The 18142-nt window shown below is 47.3% G+C and overlaps 2 non-coding genes across 2 annotated transcripts; both read right to left on the bottom strand.

Annotated features, from left to right (window-relative positions):
- Nucleotides 1-6717: 6717 nt before the first annotated feature.
- On the bottom strand, nucleotides 6718-6791 carry TRNAI-AAU (transfer RNA isoleucine (anticodon AAU)). Its single transcript has one exon. It is a non-coding gene; the product is annotated as a tRNA-Ile (tRNA).
- A 10859-nt stretch (nucleotides 6792-17650) lies between these two features.
- Nucleotides 17651-17724, bottom strand: TRNAI-AAU (transfer RNA isoleucine (anticodon AAU)). Its single transcript has one exon. It is a non-coding gene; the product is annotated as a tRNA-Ile (tRNA).
- Nucleotides 17725-18142: the final 418 nt, after the last annotated feature.

Below are 18142 nucleotides of genomic sequence, written 5' to 3'. Positions count from 1 at the left end.
TTTGAAGTGAAAAGGGGTTCTTGTTTGTTCGTTCGTTTGTTTGTTTGGCAAATTTTACGCAGGAACAGCGTGCTTATTTGCGGCGTTTAAAATAAGTGGGTCTGGCTGCGCTAAACCATGGTCAAAATAAGCTGAAGCAGATTGTGTGTTGTCGTTGAGAGACGTCGATCCCATATACGTAGACACACACATTCCGCCTCCACGCCTGCCAACCGGCCGGCGCCCACGCTATATGTGCCTCTGAGATTTTTTTCCTTCAAGTCTGTGCTTTAAAGCGTTGTAAACAACACCGGGCGTGCTCCTTCGCACGCCTTAGAGCTGTGCATCTTAGTGGCGCCAAAAATATTGACACCTGCTGTCCTGCCTGCTTTGTAAGTGTTTGTCTTCGGGGAGAGCGAGTGACGCGGAGTGCGTTTCCTGCCGAAAGCGTTACCCATTCGGTTGAGGTTAATTATTCACATTATATGAGAAAAAAATCACAATTTGTCTGAGAGATTGCTGCCTACGTATTCACACGTATTTCGGAAGTAAACTTAAGTCCCGTCCAAAGCAAACGCATTTCAAATGAAATATGCAATTTTGGCTAAAATGCAACTCCAGAGACACGAAATCTTAATTTGGAGGCAGAAAACTGTCCCCCCTTTCGCTGTACTTAAAAAAAAAAACACTGGCTCTGGCTCGTGCGTATTTTTTTTTTTTTTCTACAGTGAGTCTGCATGCAGTGTATTTTGAGCCACAGTGTTACAACAAGCGTCTTCCTCTACTTTACGAAAGCGACTCGTGACAACATTGTAGCGGGCTGTCTGCTGCGATCGCTCGCGTTAGTTGTTTCGACCGTTCTAGCCATCGTGGGCTAAGATATCATTTGGCGCATTTCGCTAAATAGCTATGCTCTGTCACCTTGTGAGTGGGAAAAATTGCTTCTCTCGTAGAATGCAAATCAGTTGCATTGTTTGCGGCAGACTGACAGGTGCCTAGGGCGCGGATAGAAAGAGATGTGGCGAGTCAATTCGAACCGCCAAAGCCGTGCTGCAAATGCAAGTGACTTGCAAGTGCAAGTGAGTGGTGCAAGTGGTGCCCCCATGCACTACTCAGGACATAAATATTGTTTGACAACAGGGATTCTAATTTGTTTTTTATATTACTCTTATGTTTTGGTAAATTGCTGTTTCTTTCATTTCATCTCAGTTGCCTCCATCTGAAGTGACGAGCCTCACATGAAATCTACAAGTTTCGTAAAACCGTCCTTTTGCACTTACTCCATCGACTTATCTTGCACTTCCTGCACACTGTCTACCTGCCGTCTTCTTATGTGAACTTCAATGCAGTTTCGGATATGTCTGAACGTGCGTAGCTGCCACCTTTAAGGTGTACTTCTCCACCATGAAACTCATTTCGTGGAGAAGCCTGCTTCTGGGCAAGCAATTTCTCTCGTTTTCCGAGCGATAGGCTCTCCATGGTAGATGGTCATTTATTCGCCTTTGCGAACAACGCAGAGCTAACAATAGCAACGTGTTATAAATAAGTTAATGACGAAGTAAACAACGAATAAATTAATCTTATATGCAAGGATCTAAGTTATATTTGCTTGATTGAGATGATCCTATTGCCCGATCTGGATATTGGATCCTTGTCTGCCTTAAAAGCCAAACAGGATCTAATCACTCGCGACGCATCTGCAGAGTGTGCATCGCATCCTCGGCGCTCATTATCCCTGCAGCCTCTGGAAACCAGGAAGTACAATGACAAATAGAGCCTGTAGACAGTAGCGTGAACAGGTGTCAATGGGCAATGCAGTAGTTTGAATGTTTTCACGAGCGCATTCCAGGCGAGTATCGGGCGCGTTAGAAGGAACCGCCAGTTTGTCAAAACATTAAGAATGTTTTGAAGAACGCGACTACACTGTCCCGTCCTTTTATTCTGACGACTGCGCTTACTGGTGCTGCGTTGCATCAGGTGAAAGGGGACCGCTAACCCATTCCACGGTCTTCGATGAGCTTTAAAGCCGTCCTCCTTAAGGATTGGGGTTTATACGGTAATAGCCTGGGCGTATGTTTATACAGGTGGCTTTAAGAAGCTGGCTCCACATTTTACAGGCCACTGTCTCAGGCTGGAGCGCGTGACCATGCAAAGGGGTGACTCGATGCCCTCTGTTCTAGTTTCATATTTTCATTCATACTTCCCCCTTTTTCCCTGCAAGTGCCATACTCTTCCATGAAAATGCTGTATAGCAAACTCTATTCGTGCTCTGGTGAAACTGCCTATCTTGCCGTTTACTCTTCGCTCACTCCATCTCGAGCTGGCTTCGTGGAACCACATATGCCAACTCCTCGTACTTGCGGCCATGCTGATGTTTACGAGTATCGTAGACGGTTATCAGTGCGAATGCACGCAATAATCAAGCTTGTAGCGTGACGAGCCTTCTAGTTAAAGACAAGTCTAACAAACAGCTTTAAAAATGATTAACAAATTTTTCGGAAGAGTAACAACAAAATAACTCGAACTTTCGGATCGCAACACTGTGACGACAATATTAAATTAGGAGATAAAAAATAAAAGTCGCTGTTTCATCCAAAAGGTGCAGAACCGATAGCTATAGCAATGTATTAGACAACTACATGAAGAAACGTTCGTAGTTTCGTAGGTCTTATAATTTGCAGTGACCATTCGCTTATTAATTAAATTAAGAAACATTGGGTCACACGCGCACATAAAAAAACATGATCACATCTCACTCGGTGACCGCGAACAGTCGCTGTCAAAATGTTGGCGTAATGAAAAATGCGGGCCCCGAGGAGCGATCATTCGGATTGCATCTCGCTCCAACGAGTCTCCGAAACTTGACATTGTGTGACCTCCAACGCTAGGCGCGCGGGAGGACAGAGTGCACGAAGCCCAGTCATCGCGGCTCGCCCATGCCTTGCAGCCGATGCAGATTACCTCCAAGATATGGCGCGTGGCCCGCGTATTCACTCAACCGCACGGAGTCGACATCCATGCGCAGAAACGGCCGGGTTAGCATGCGTAGAGGAGGAGGGGGAACGCTTGCCTGCCCCCCTTTCCCCCTAAGCGCACAGATCTGCCCCCTCCCCTCTACCCTCTCTAGGGCGCGTTGAATCACGTGACTTCCAACACTGAGCACGCGGAAGGATTGTGCGCATCTAGCTACCATTCTTCTCCGCTCACCCTCGCACGCTTTCCCTCGCAACCACAACATACAGTGCACGAGGCGCGATCTTATCGCACTTTATACGAAACCTCACGGCGATGCCGCCGCCGATACAGGGCGGGGAGTATTCTGCTGGAGTGTCCATGTAATTGCTATCGCAATAAAATGCGAAATTGACAAACGTGAGCGCGTGCAGTATATTCATGCGTCTTGCAGAAGAGTCAAGGCGTCGGAAAGCTCTGTAGTTATGTACGCTACCACACGATATCCCCGCAAAGTAATCTGGTTGATCAGTGACCGGTGTCGGCGCAACGTCGCCCAGATTGTGAGAGGGTCGAATAAGCTACAAACTCAATTAAATAAATTAAATTATTGCCACGAAATGATTATGAGCAACGTCGTATCGAGGCGCTTCGGATTTATTTTTACCCCCTGGGTTTCCTTAATGTGCACCCAATACATGGTACACGAGCGTTTTCGCATTGCGCCCCCAACGGAATGCGGCCGCCGGAGCGGGGAGTAAACTGAGACCTCGAGCTCAGCCATTGGTGGTCAACCACGACGGGTGGGGCCGAATAGGCTCTGCCTTCAGACGTATAGATGTAGAGCCCTGTGGAGGTATTCTGTAAGAGTCGACCAAGCGAACATGTCCATTTCGTCTGCTGTTGAAGTTCTGATTGCGACGTCCTCTACGTGCGACACTGTTAAAACAGCCTTGTGCCAAAACACAAAATAACATTTTAGAAGGACGGGGGAGAGAGAGAGAAGAATACAGGAAGGCAGGGATGTTAACCAGTCAATAGTCTGGTTGGCTACCCTACACTGGGGGATGGGAGAAGGGGAAGAGAAAGAAGGGAGAGAGAAGGCGTAGGTACGTGCACGGACAGCACTTCAGTTAAAGTCGCTCGAGCAAATCAGAAGTTCTAAGAAAACACAAAAGTGCCTTCACTGCCTTCTGAGCCGATGATCGGTCGGGACGGTGCTCTAATATTGTCTGTTCACTCAGAGGACGATCATCTAGTTTCCTCAATGTGCTGCACAAAGATTGTCTTTGCGCTTGATATTGAGGACAATGGCACAATAAGTGGTCAATGTTCTCCTCGCATCCGCAAACATCACATGCAGGACTATCAGCCATTCCAATTGGTGCTTAGAAGGACGAGTTACTAAGTGGCCTTGCGTAACAATGAAAAGTACGATAATGTTTGCGTTATATGTTGGGCCAATGTCCTCTTAACATTAGCGACACGGACTATCCTCACAGAATGAAGCGCGACAGGGCAACTGCAAGTCGAACACCTGCTGCGCCAAGACTGCGTGCGATGTCACGCCGCTACGCGCCTTGTCGCGAAAGGTGGTAGGGGTTTTGGTCTAAGCGCGCAAGACTCAAAATGATGCCTATTTCTCAAGAACTAAAGACGGCGGCTAATCAATAGTAGACAAAAAAGCGCGTACGCCTGCTAGCACCACATTCGCGCGTTCCGGTCCACGAGTATATTACACATACATACATGGTAAACCGAAAAGCGAACGGGCAGATCATAATGATAAATGATAAAAACCGGCGTATTCGTAAAAATGCGTATTCGGCATGTTTTCACCATAGCATAAGAAATTAAAAGCTCGGCTGGAAAAAAAATACGAAGGCAAAAGGAAAAGCAAATAGCCCTGTTAGAAGCTCAAACAGCTAGCGCCGTAATCTCTTGTAGCCGATACGGCTTCTGCTTCATAGATACTGATGGGCTGGCTGATGAACCATGATGACGATGAAGCAGCGCACTTGAAATAGACGTGTCCGCGCAGACATGAAAAAGGACATGCACAGCTGCTGGACTGCAATTGCTGCTTTATTGCTCAAGAACCCAACTTTTGTAGTATCGCTTGACAAGCGCACGTGCTCTGACACCAGAGAGGCTTGCACAAAAAAAAGAAAAAGAAAACACACAACAACAAACAGAAGGAGATGGCTTCTTCTTATTCCTATATATATTTTTTTTTCATATTCCCACTCGAGATAGAATCAAAGTTCAAGCTACCGGCGCGCTTTTTCAGAGAATGATATCGAGAGGCAGCTGATAGAATGAGAAAATGGAGGTTTCAGATTAAATAACTTTCGCGAATAGAATCTACATATGCGGAAAAACAAAGTTCTACGTGGACGCCACGAAGCCGGCCACAGCAAGTGGGTAATCACGGTCATCCGCACACGCTCTTAATTGCGGGCCTTGTTAAGGGCACGAGATGGCGCAATGATAAACAGTGGGCGTGATAGCCTACGAGGAGCAAAATATAGTGGCAGCCCTTGCAAATAGATGAACAGAGGGAAAATGGATGGAGCGCTGTTATTCGGTTCTTTCCGTGCAATACCCTGGATGGAACTCTACCTAGCTTCAACGCATATATATGCCTACCGGACCATTTGTTGGCACTCTTTTGCAACCTATCGGGAACTGATTCGGTTTTCTTCGCAGTTGCCCCCTCTCCTATATACATTAAAAAAAAAAAAATCACCGCCCCTTCCAGTCCGTGAAGATGGTCGAAGAGTGAAGCTGTGTTAGTTACACCGAGTGTTACACCATGCAAGTCAAACTTCACCGGCAGTCTATATTGTAAATCTCTTATTTCACCATTCCTTCACCTCATTTTCGCTTTTGCGGGCTTCGCGTGGTGAGCATGCTTTAGGAGCGCGGCCGTTTAAACTCGGCATCTCTGGCGCGCAGCCCGGGGACCGCCCTACGACGACGAGCCCGTTCACGAGCCGACCCTCGCTTACGCTCGCGGTAGGCAGCTTCTTGCTCAGCACCTTGCTGGGAAGACCACGCACTACTCGTGGTCTTCCCATAGTTGTAGCTGGGGCGGAATGTGCGGAACCGCTAATCCGAAGCTCCGTATATTGGTCGCAAGGCCCACCACTGGAGATGCGGGCGCTGCAATCGTTTTGACGCGATTGGATGGATCGGTTTGATGATTGACGTGGTTGCCGGCACTTCTTGCTGTGCCGGCCGCCACGCAATCTAAAAGCATCGCGTTTAAATCGCTGAGCGCTGTTCGTTGGCCGCAAGCCGCCAGCGTAACATTTGTTTATCTCACGCAGGGTAGAATAAGTCATCGATATATACGGTGCCGATCTGTCTCGATCACCGATGATGCACTGCGTGACAACTGTGTAAGATTCGCGTATAAGATAGCACTCTCACAGGGGGAAAGGGTTCACTCCAACCCCTGTCCCCCTGTTGAGCTCTTCTTTTCCTCTCCCGCTAGGTCACGTGACCCCTTTTTAGCGCAGTGCGACAACGACGGCACAGGTTCCGCATAAACAGCTTCGCTGTAAAAAAAAAATATTCCTCCATTCTCTCAGTTTCGTTTCTCGAGCCGTTGGACCATGCCGCACTTGCGTTGAGTAGGTATTGGCACATCTTAAGAAAGGTTTCCCAAATGTTCGGTGGCAATAAGCCTCGAACATTATCTGCGTGTGTGAGGTAGCGCAGGTAGATGCCAAAAAGATGGGCCAAGTAAAAAGTCGGTTACTCATTGTTCTAAAAAAAAAATGGCCTGCGCAGGGATCGAACCTACGACCTTCGCGTTATTAGCACGACGCTCTAACCGACTGAGCTAGCAGGCTTTTTTTTTTTTTTTTTATTCACAAAATGACATACATACGTAAAAACCCGTTGGGCTACTTGGACCAACGTGACAAGCTAAAATTTCTTGAAATTCACTAATTCATCAAGAATACCCAACCAGTCAGGCGGATCTGCCTGTACACGATATATCTCGCGTATGAAGATAATGCTTTCAACAAAGTTTTCTCGTGCTGAGCGCGCATTCACATCGGCGTGCGTTACCGCCATCCGTGTCTTCCAAAGACTATGGAGGCCCAGGAGCATTATCATGTCCTACGGAAAGCCCTGATGGCTGTGTACCGGCAGGAAACGTATACCCTGTGCTGTTATCGGCAGTTCCTTTTTAAGAGTTCTTTGCAAGACGTCCCAATAAAAAATTGCATCCCAGCACTCAATGAAAGCGTGCTCAATGGTCTCCGGCTTGTTACATAGAGTCACATAACTGTGCGCTATGTGACTGAGCTAGCAGGCCAGCACTACGGGCGCATCTAACTGGGTAAATTATGACCGCGCGCCGCACAAAAGGAAATACTTGCTTTATTTTAGGTCCGCAGTTTTGAGCCGGTGATGACACTATTGATTAATTGAACTTTTCATTATGCGAATCGGAAAGACCTTGCGAGGTCCTCCTCTCTGACACTAATGCTATAACGCATAAGAATCACTGCATCAGTGAAGCTCGTTGCCTGTACAAGAAAAGTTAGATGAATGACTATGTGAGGAGACTTCTAAATTAAGCCCTCGTATTTGTTGCATAAATTGGCGGAGGTCAGAAAACTGAAATAAACAAGTTGAAGGATATAATGTAATGTAGAAAAATGGGAAGGTAGGCCACATTATGGCCGGCTATCCCCGACATTGCAAATAACTTCTCAGGAAAATATAATATTGAAAAATATGACAATAAGAAAGTCTCAACACGCACTGGACACAGAAACACAACTCACAATCACACAAATAATGTCTCTACGTGGGCTTTAAGATCGGCAGCATAGTCCAGTAACTTTGGCAGTCATCCATCACACAGGAGAGGCTTTCATGTATATCTACATCGACGGAACAACAATGTTTTTCTACGTGGACGCGATAAAGTGCCAGGGGTTTAACACAATGCATTCGAAATTCCTTAAAGGTAGGTCAGATGTGTGTAGTGAAATTACTTTCTCGAGATTGATTTTATCTAGAGGCATAAATCTGACTATGACTCGGGGTAAATGATGATTAGGCACGCCACTATGCAAATTAGACTAATCAACTTTCCAACCAACATAGCCAGACGACTGACCCCAGTGGAAGATTTAAAGCCCGTCATTGGAGGAGCAAATAATCGTTTTCATACACGGAAAAAGATAAAGCTGGTAATTTTTACAGCGCAATGAATTCGGTCGAAGTTCACACAGAAACACGAAACCACAGTGTCGAGGTGCTCAACTGTGCGCCCTTAGCAGGCGCCCACGAGTGACGCAGCTGTTTTTGCCCCTTCACCGTCAGACGAGCATGAAGCGAGCGTCCTTTGCAAGCCGCGTTCCCTTTGTTTTACTTTAGAGCTTTCTTCAATCGCCTTAATGAGATTAAGAGGAAGGAAGGATAGGTCATAAGCAGCTGCAGCTTTCTGAGAAAAGAAAAAACACGTTTCGCAGTGGACAGCAGTTTTTGCCACATCACCATTAAAGAACACGGCGGCCGTTCCTACGTGAACTATATCAGCCGTAGGCTTTACATATCTCACCCTGGCCAGGAACTCAGCCTGAGACCGATGCGTGGGAAACTAGCATGCCACCGCGAATCTGTGACTGTAGCTGTGGCAGCGCCTCCGAAATCTCCGGCATGGCGCGTTGATCCACACCGGACTCCTCGAAGGCCCATGCCCCCTATCTCATGTCAGCGAGGTGGCATCATCCTATCATCATCGTCATCATTATCACCCTATATTTATGCCCACTGCAGGACGAAGGCCTCTCCCAGCGATCTCCAATTACCGCTGTCTTGTGCTAGCTGACTCCAACTTGCACCTGTAAATTTCCTAATTTCATCACCCCCCTAATTCTTGGCCGTCCTCGACTACGCTTCTCTTTCCTCGGCACCCATTACGTAAGTCTAATGGTCCACCGTACCCTACGCATTACATGGCCTGCCCAGCTCCATTTGTTTCTCTTGATGTCAACTAGAATATCGGCTATCCCCGTTTTCTCTCTTATCCACACCGCCCTCTTCCTTTCTCTTAACGTTACGCCTAGCATTTTTCGTTCCATCACTCTTTGCGCGGTCCTTAACTTCTTCTCGAGCCTCTTTGTTAACATCCAACTGTCCCACATGTTAGCATCGGAAGAAGGCAATGAGTGTAAGCTAGTCTGTTCGACGACATTGGTAAGCTCCCAGTCGTGATACTCCAACCCATTTTTATTCTTCTGTAAATTTCCTTCTCATGATCAGGGTCCTCTGTGAGTAATCAACCTAGATAAAATACTCATTTGCAGACTCTTGAGGCTGATTAGCGATCCTGAATTCTTGCTCCCTTGCCACGCTATTGAACATCACCTTGGTTTTCTGCATATTAATATTCAACCCCATTCCTACACTTCCTTGGTTAAGGTAATCTAACACTTGTTGTAATTCGTCCCCAGTGTTAGTGAAACAAACTCCAGTTATCTTGGAAACAGTTTATAAGAAAGTGATGTGGTTTCCAAAGGGCTTTCTTTGGATTATTATGAAGTGTTTTAAACATTCGGGGTGTTCTGGTAACAGTTTCAATACCAACTGGGCGCTTTGCAAGGGACTTCCGCAGATGTGCGAGGTACATAAGTACAAATACGTTCACTACGTGAAATGTTCAGCTCGGTAAAAGTTTACAAATTTTTGCAGGTCTGGAGGAATTTTCTTCAAACACGTGGTATTTGAGCCTCAGTGAGATCTGCGTTGAGTACTGTACAAGGTGGGCGGAGCAATTGCCGGCCTTGTTCGCCAGGCTAAACCCGCCTGTTGCTACAATTCACCACCACCACCACCACCACCGCTGTACAAGGTCAGCAACAACACCAAAACATTGTTTCGCAATATAGGCGGTAGGTTTTCATGCTGGTGAACTGCAGTGACATGCTTTTGTGGCAGTGACAGCCGAAGTCAAAATTGTTTATCCATGCTGATATAACTCTTATTCCAGTCAAGAATCTGCTCATGAAACAACTTCAACAGAATGCCTTTTCGTGAATAAATGTGGCCAGGTTGCTCAAACAAAGAGGTTGAAACACAGAGTAGTGCTGTGGTGAAAATATGAAAAGACTCACTCGCCGTCGACGGAGAGCTTCATGACGCCCGAAAGTTTAGAGGCTGTGGACGGAGGGGGCACTGTATCGCATTTCCCGGCCGCTTAAATAAATAAATAAATAAATAAATAAATAAATAAATAAATAAATAAATAAATAAATATTATTGTTCTATTTATTTCACAGCAATTCTTGGTTTTCCTGCAGTACTATATGCGCTCAGGACACCTGACTAAGGTCTTGACACGTATACAAGATACTTCAGTGCTTTGCAAGCAGATTAATATTAGTAACAAATAATTAGTAAACGAAAAATGACAAGTGCAGTGAACTTTGCAAGATATTTATCCTACAGATAGTAGTACTTCCTCGAAACATCACACTCGCAATCATGTGAAATAAAAATGAAACGTCTGTTTGCTCGGAAATAAGTTTTATTTACTCGTTCGAAAACGTTACACAAAATACGCGCGCGCGCACATCGAAAGGTTGCTAAAGCATCAAGCACAAAAAATTTCAGTCTTGCTGGTACATTCAATAATTTTCTCTAATTCGCGTACTTTAGCAGATAATTCAGTGATATTGAAAGCTATTAATTTTCATAAACAGTGATCCTTCATGGCCAGCTGCTTCTGCATTCTTACGTTGCAATTTCGAAATTGTAGGTAGTCCTGTTGTGCCCCTTTCGGAAGCAGTTGCCAGCCTGCTCCCTTTCAATGTCCTCTTTGTCCATTGCTCATGCGTGTGTTCCCATAGATATTAGCAATAATATCCGTTCCCATTTCTGCTATTCTGATATTGCAGTGACTTATTTTTCTTGCGTTGTAAACAGCAGCCACAATGGTTAGGTGAATTTTAGTGAAGTATATGACCCACTTCATGCATAATGGGGTTTGCGCCTTGTTTCAGTGCTGTGACGCGTTGCCATTGCCGTAGCGCTATATTGATTGGTGTTCTTTCTAACTTGTGTGTGAGAGAGAGAAAAAGGAAGAAGGAAAGGCAGGGAGGTTAACTAGGCTTTGTCCAGTTTGTTACCCTTGTTAGATACGGGACCGTTTCCTGAGCCTACTTCGAGTTCCCCAGACCACATCGAATCGCACCACAGCTAATTAAGGAGCGCAGAAGCTCGGATACCACATTCCTGAGGCACGGCACGTGCAAACAAGTTGGCGAACCCCACTTCGTGTGCAGCCGGTGGAGCTATTCACTGCTTGGCTCTTCCCGAAAGTGAAGCGAGAGCCTGGCACTGTTGCGGGTAAAGTGGGTCCCGAAGCAAGACGGCTGTAATGCGCCGTGAAAACCTGGCGGCGTCGCCCCCATCCATCTATTGTGACGGCGCATTGCAAGTCAGCAAGGCAAGACCGCAGGGAGAAGAAAGCCCTCGGACAAACACACGAGCAGCGACTCTCTTCGCCGGGTGTGACTCCATCGCACGGGCGCCTACCATTGGCCGAAAATGGCGTCACCTGAGCGGGCTCTCCCATTGGCCGAACGTGACGTGTCTTCGAGACACCGAAGGGTTTAAAAGACACAGACCGTGAGCAGCAAGAGAGCATTCCTAGAGCATTCCTTGATTCATCTCTTTCGAGCTTCTTGCCACGGGCCGCAGCGTCCGAGTTGCGGCCGGCCCGTAATCACTGTAAGACTGTTAATTGGCTCTCACTGTAAATAATGTAAATAAACCTCCCAAGTTTTTCATCCCGACGTCCTCCTCAACTCCTACACCCTACACGAATGGAGGGGGCTCCTTCTTTGCTCGATGTTTTCTGGAGGAGAACTTTTCAATGTGGTTACTATGTAAATAGGGTGTTGCCAAATAAATCGCTTGTAACCACCTGCCTCGTATTTTTTTTTTTCTAATACCCCTTGAACACTACGAGGAATGAAGTACAATTTACGGTTCGATAATTTGATCGATTACTGCCGAGTGGCTCCGTCGCATTTAATTTTTCAATTAGGTTAGTTAGTTCAACCGCGCAAGAAAATCTCATTATGCGCATACCATGCGAAAATGCTAGAGCCCACCGGAAGATATCCCTTGTTGTAACTCGTCTTCTTAAAGAGTAAGGTATCCAGTGCGGCAATGATTAATCTTCCCAAGTAAGATACCCGCAAAATATAGCAATTAAGGCTGCATGGCTGTGATTACAAAGAATAAAAATGAAAGATGGCGTGACTTTTCAAACTTGTAGAGGCACAACTTTTAAAATCTGATATTATTAATTAAGTCTACATTGCAAAGACAGACCTGACAGTTGTTATGTAAAGCTTACCAACAAGATCGCAGAATGACGAATGGGCGCACTTTATAAAGTTAATTTTAGCTGCGGTCCTTATAGTGTAGGGCAAACCGGCCGTTGCACCAAATCACAGAATAAGTGAGGATAAACGTTAATGAACCGGAGGAGCACCATCTCACCTTTCGCTGTAGTGTCGCGGTTGCAAGTGTACCGCGACATTTGCAGAGAGTAAAGATTTGGTCAGGCATAAGAGCGAAGAAACTCGCCTTATGGTCGAGGCTTGGCATATCGTTGACAGTGGTTGCGCGCACGTAAGTCAGCCCTCGATAATATGGCGCCAACAGGAAATGCCACGCGGAAACAAACTTTCGCGAGCGCCCGCACGCGTCCATGATTGACGGCTTGGCGTTGCCTTCCCTCGAGCATGGGCAGATAGGTTTCATGTGTTGCTTCGTTTCCATCTTTGTGCGACATTTCGTAGGCGGCTGTGCTGTCCTTTCTCTTCTTTCTTGCGTCCGTGTTGTCCGTGTCAGCACGCCTGCACTTCAGTAACTATGCTCCAACGTTATACGTGTCGTTATTTCTGGCAACAGACCACCTGAACGTCTTGTACAGATGTGTCTGCATGGTGCAGATATGACTATAAGCACGGAGTAACACAAACAGGAGCGCCGACTCGCCTGATGAGATGTTCCAACTTGTGTCCCGTCGAGCCAGCTGCTTTGTGGCGCCAATCATCATCATCATCATCATCATCATCATCATCATCATCATCATCAGCCTGGTTACGCCCACTACAGGGCAAAGGCCTCTCCCATACTTCTCCAACAACCCCGGTCATGTACTAATTGTGTCATGTACTAACCTCCACCAATCATAGGTGGCGCGAAATTTTGGTTGCTACCACCCAGAGCTGCGTCGTCTGCGGCGGCGCAAGCAGGGTGTGGTGTGTAGATGGGCGTAGCGGGGCGTTGCGTTTGTTGACTCGCTCGTTTGTTGCAGAGATATGCGCGCAGTTCCGCTGTTGCCGTGTTGCGCTACGTGTGTGTGGGCGCACTACCCAGTATCCCGGCCGAAATTCGCTGGATAATTTATCCCTTTTCAATCCATAAACATTTACTTCTGTAAGCGCCAGTGTACCCCCCCCCCCCCCCCGGAACCCCGACCACACCCCCATCGCCACCCCAATGATGGCGGCTGTTAAACTATAAGATTTTGTATGTCGGTGCGATATTATAATACTGAAGTTACACCCCTTATTAGAAATACCGAAATGAAAAGCTGTAAACTGCCGTACGTCTGCAGTACATATCTGAGAGAAATTCTGAGGTCTAGCGTTGATCTTTTGAGCGTGTTTGGTATATTCTCTTTGTTCATGAACTTCAATTGACGGCACGTTTCGGCCTGTGTCGTGGCATGCTTCTGCCGGCATGCCACCATGCTGACACCCCCAGCGACAATTAAAGCTCTCAGGTGTGTTTACCAAACGCTACACCACTTCATTCGTCTACTGGTCGCAGCAATGCCCTAAAATTGGTAAGGGCACACCACAGGCCCTCAGGAACATCAGCAGACTTTTGTTTTATGCTCTAACTCTCATGAAAACAAATACAATGTTTTTCAAGTTAGGCTCGTGAATTATGTGGGAGGCTAGTTGGCACACATGCACAAAATATTTCATCTTGCTTTCTGCTAATATTAGCCTAATGCCAGCGAACGCCATCACAAGCAATATGCCGCTAATGCTGGGCTCAAACAGTGCGCTGCTATAGCATTTACCTCCGCTAATATAACAGCAATGGGTAACTTCGGTCGCAATACTTCTTTACTCTTGGAAATTGGCTGATGACATGCTTTTCGCCTCGTGCGAAGGGTCACGAACAGACATCGTGACTTCAAGGAGGACCACCTACTTCGGCTCATCAACACCTTTGTGCTGTGTCACTTCACCTACACGGTGGCCATGCACAACTGGCTCAGAGCCGAGCGGGAGAAGCTTAATGCCCTCATTAGAAAATTCCTCAAGAGAGCCCTCTGGCTGCCCGTCAGAACGCATACCGAGGACCTCCTTCGGCTCGGCATACACAACACCATGGAGGAGGTAGCCGAGGCTCTGGAAATGGGCCCAGCTAACTCGGTGGGCAACCACGCCGGCCGGCAGGCGTATCCTCGAGGAGATCGGACTCGCACCCACCGAGAACTTGGCTGAAAACACACAAATCCCCGGAGATATAGGGGAGAAGATCGTGGTCGCCCCTTTGCCCCCAACGTTCATCCCGTTCACAACGCAGGTCATCGCAAGGCAAGAGCATTGAATATACTGGAGCAAATAAACAAGGAAAAGATCGAAGCACGCTTCATGGACGCAGCTGCATACCGACACGGCAAGGCTTTTGCGGTTTCCGTCTTGAACACGCTGGACAAAGTCATCAACTGTGCTTCCGTCCTGACGACGAACTCCGAGTTGGCCGAGCAAGTGGCCATTGCACTCGCCATGCAAGACGGTCGGAGAGAAAGGGTGTATAGCGATTAGAAAGTGGCCGTCAGGGCATTCCAAAAAGGCCGGGTAGCCCGGCAGGTAATTCTAATTCTGAAAGGCGCCAAAAACGGCAACACCTCCGTACACTCCATCCTTTGGCTCCCTGCCCACGTCGGGGCGATTGAGGGGGTTCCTCTGAACCTCAACGAGTCTGCCCACGAGGCTGCGTGTGACTTTACCGACCGCGCTGCCCTCGGATCGGGCGACTCTCTGCCCGGACACAGAGACGCTCCTATCACGCACAATGGACTTACTAAATTCTTTTACTCAGAGAGAAGGGTTTTCCCGCCGCCTCACTCCAAGCTAAGCAGGCCGCAGGCGGTCACGCTCAGACTCTTGCAAACGAACTCCTACCCAAATCCGGCGTCCCTTAGCAGCATATATCCCGAGATTTATCCGAATTGTTCTTGCGTGGCCTGTGGTGAGGTTGCTACTTTGCCTCATATGATCTGGGAGTGCGGGTCGCTGGGCCCGAAGTTCACCAAGGAAGCGTGGGACGCGCCCCTGCGAAGTCCTGTCTTTGAGGACCAAATCCTGGCCGTCCAGCGCGCCCGCGATCGGGCCAGCAGACTAGATCTGTCAGTCCCGTCGTGGGATTAGCCGGGTGCGCGTTTTATCGCGCTTTGCTGGACCAAATAAAAGTTTATTCACTCACTCACGTCAGATTCTTTTACTCGCTGCAGTCACAATCTAAAAACACGCTGCAATAATAGACTGTTTTAGTACTGCACCATGACGATACGTACGCAGCACGCAAGTGCTTTGCGGAACGTAGGAGCGCGTGTCGCGTTAGCGCTTTTAGTACTGCGAAATGCCTGCGTACGTAAGCGTTAGGCGCCGGGCGCGTCGGAGCGCATTGGCCGCGTCCGCCAGTATACGTCGAACCGTCGGTCGAACTGTTGATCTCGCTAACGTGATGCAACGTGTGGGCGCGCTTCGTCGAACTATATTTAGGCCTTTAAGAGACTCTACTTTTAATACGGATGGAATACATGAATTATATCGAAAAAAAAAAAACACCGAGTACTTACTTTATGAGGCTGACGCGGTCATTTGCGATGAACTGCGCCAAAAGCAGGTCGAGCCTTTCGCACAAACAGCGCACACTGAACACTTCCTCAAAAACAAGGTTCCTATTTTCGCTATGCATTCCCACCGTGAAGGATCCGGGAATGGCACGCAGCAAAGCTAAATCGTAGACCATTGAAAAGTACAGCCGTCCGCTGGTCGCCGTTGACGCTGCCCTTTTGGGAAACTCTTTTGTCTCGCGCTCTCCCGAACAAACGATAACCACGAGAGCAGCACTCAAGGCTCCCTACGTACGCACGCAAGAATCGGATGCGTGCGTACGCAGCGGCCGCGTACGCATCACGTACCGTTCGTGTTGCGTTCTGCACATGCGCACTTTGCAGAACGTAGCAATCGTGCGCACGCAACGCCGTTGCGTACGCTACTTACGTAGCACTAAAGCTGACTAATATATCGCTTCAATTAACGACAACATCGCAAGCGCGGCATCCGGCCGCTTAATATTTTGACAGCTGAAAGGGCTCTCGACACGTTCGTTTCTCGACTTGGTTGCCGCACGGCGTGAATTTTTGGCACCAACATCTAGCGAAGGGAAGGAAAGGAGCAGAGTACGTTGGAAAGACACGCGGAGTAAAGGAGGTGAGCGGAGAGAGAGAGAGAGAGAGTATGGTGCAGTCTGTTATCGCTGGGACAATAGTTGGCGGCGCGAAATGCCTCGCAAGATAGGCGAGTCGGCGCTCCTGTATGAGCACTCCGTGACTATGAGCAAGCAAAAAACTGCGTCCTGCCGGTAAATGTGAAATAGTCGTTTTGTCATTACATAGCTTCAATGTTGATTGCATTAACATGTCAGTCATTCTGGGATGGAATTTTCAAGGCCATTAGCATTTTTTGCAAACTGTATCCAGTTTGCGGGATGTATGTATGCATGTATGTATGTATGGATGGATGGATGGATGGATGGATGGATGGATGGATGGATGGATGGATGGATGGATGGATGGATGGATGGATGGATGGATGGATGGATGGATGGATGGATGGATGGATGTCCGCGTCTAACCTCTTGCCCGCCAACTTGGATCACTGGGTATTCCATGGTCAAATCGGTTGAGCACTGGAATGCTGTGCTGAGGGAATTGGCTTCAGAACCAACCATCAAACCAACTTCCATCACTGAATATGTAACGCTGAGTATGTGGAGCTCTTCAATGACCGTCTTTCATGGCAACTGGGTTCACTGGGCATGTGTTTCTCTTCACTGAAGCTATTTGACTCCAACATGTGGCACTTGGTACGTGCGACTGGTTATGTGCCAATCGGTATGTGCCGCCTCTCGTTATAATCATTATATAAAACATATCATCAACAATTACGCACCAACCGTAAGACATGCTACTAATCGAATTAATGTCGGGAATGGTTTTTTAAAGTATGGATGCACCGCCAATTTTTTTTTATCTTCCGCACGGACGAATTGTCCCAAGTTAGCACTATTTCGCTTCCTCAGTGACCTGGAACTGATCCGGCTTTCTTGGCAGTTACCCCTCTGTTCATTCATTGAATAAATATTTCTGTCTTTCTCTCAGTTTTGTTTTTCAAGCCCTTCGATTGGTTCGCACGTTCGTTTAGCAGATAATAATGTTTGAACAAAAGTGTCCGGAAAGTTTGCAGGCAATAAGGCTTGAAAGAAATGTGCGAGAGGCTGAATTAGCGGAGGGCCGACAAGGTGGGGCAAGTAAAGATTTTATTAATTTTGATTTAAAAAAAAAACTGAAAAAAAAATGTGGCCTGCGCAGGGATCGAACCTACGACCTTCGCGTTATTAGCACGACGCTCTAACCGACTGAGCTAGCAGGCCAGCACGGCGCGCCACTACAACTGGGCAAATGTGAAGCGTGCGTAGCATAATGTATAGGCAACCTGTGTTTTATGTGTTGCATTTCCCTTTCCATATGTAGATTTGCCGCACTATTGCACTATTTATTAATGCCAACCAAAGTTATACGAACCTACAAGGTGTTCATCCATGAAATATGTGTTATAAGGAACAGCGACACACTGTCGGCGAAATGTGTTGCCTTTACAGGAAAAAGCTATATTAGTAGGAATAGGATGACATTTTTAAATGAAGCCGTCGTCGCTTTTTTTTTTCCTTTTTTTGTCGCTACGTGACCTCTTAGAAAGGACGCAGAGCAAACAAGCGTCGGCGTTTGCGGTCTGCTTGTGTGGTTGGTGTCCTTCTTACGTGCCAGCCCTTTTGTAGGTTAACTAACGCG

The sequence above is a fragment of the Dermacentor andersoni genome, chromosome 2, assembly GCF_023375885.2.
Source record: "Dermacentor andersoni chromosome 2, qqDerAnde1_hic_scaffold, whole genome shotgun sequence".
NCBI classification, from domain to species: Eukaryota; Metazoa; Arthropoda; class Arachnida; order Ixodida; family Ixodidae; genus Dermacentor; species Dermacentor andersoni.
Note: the sequence above shows the minus strand (reverse complement) of the source record. Positions and strands in the feature narration are given on the sequence as shown.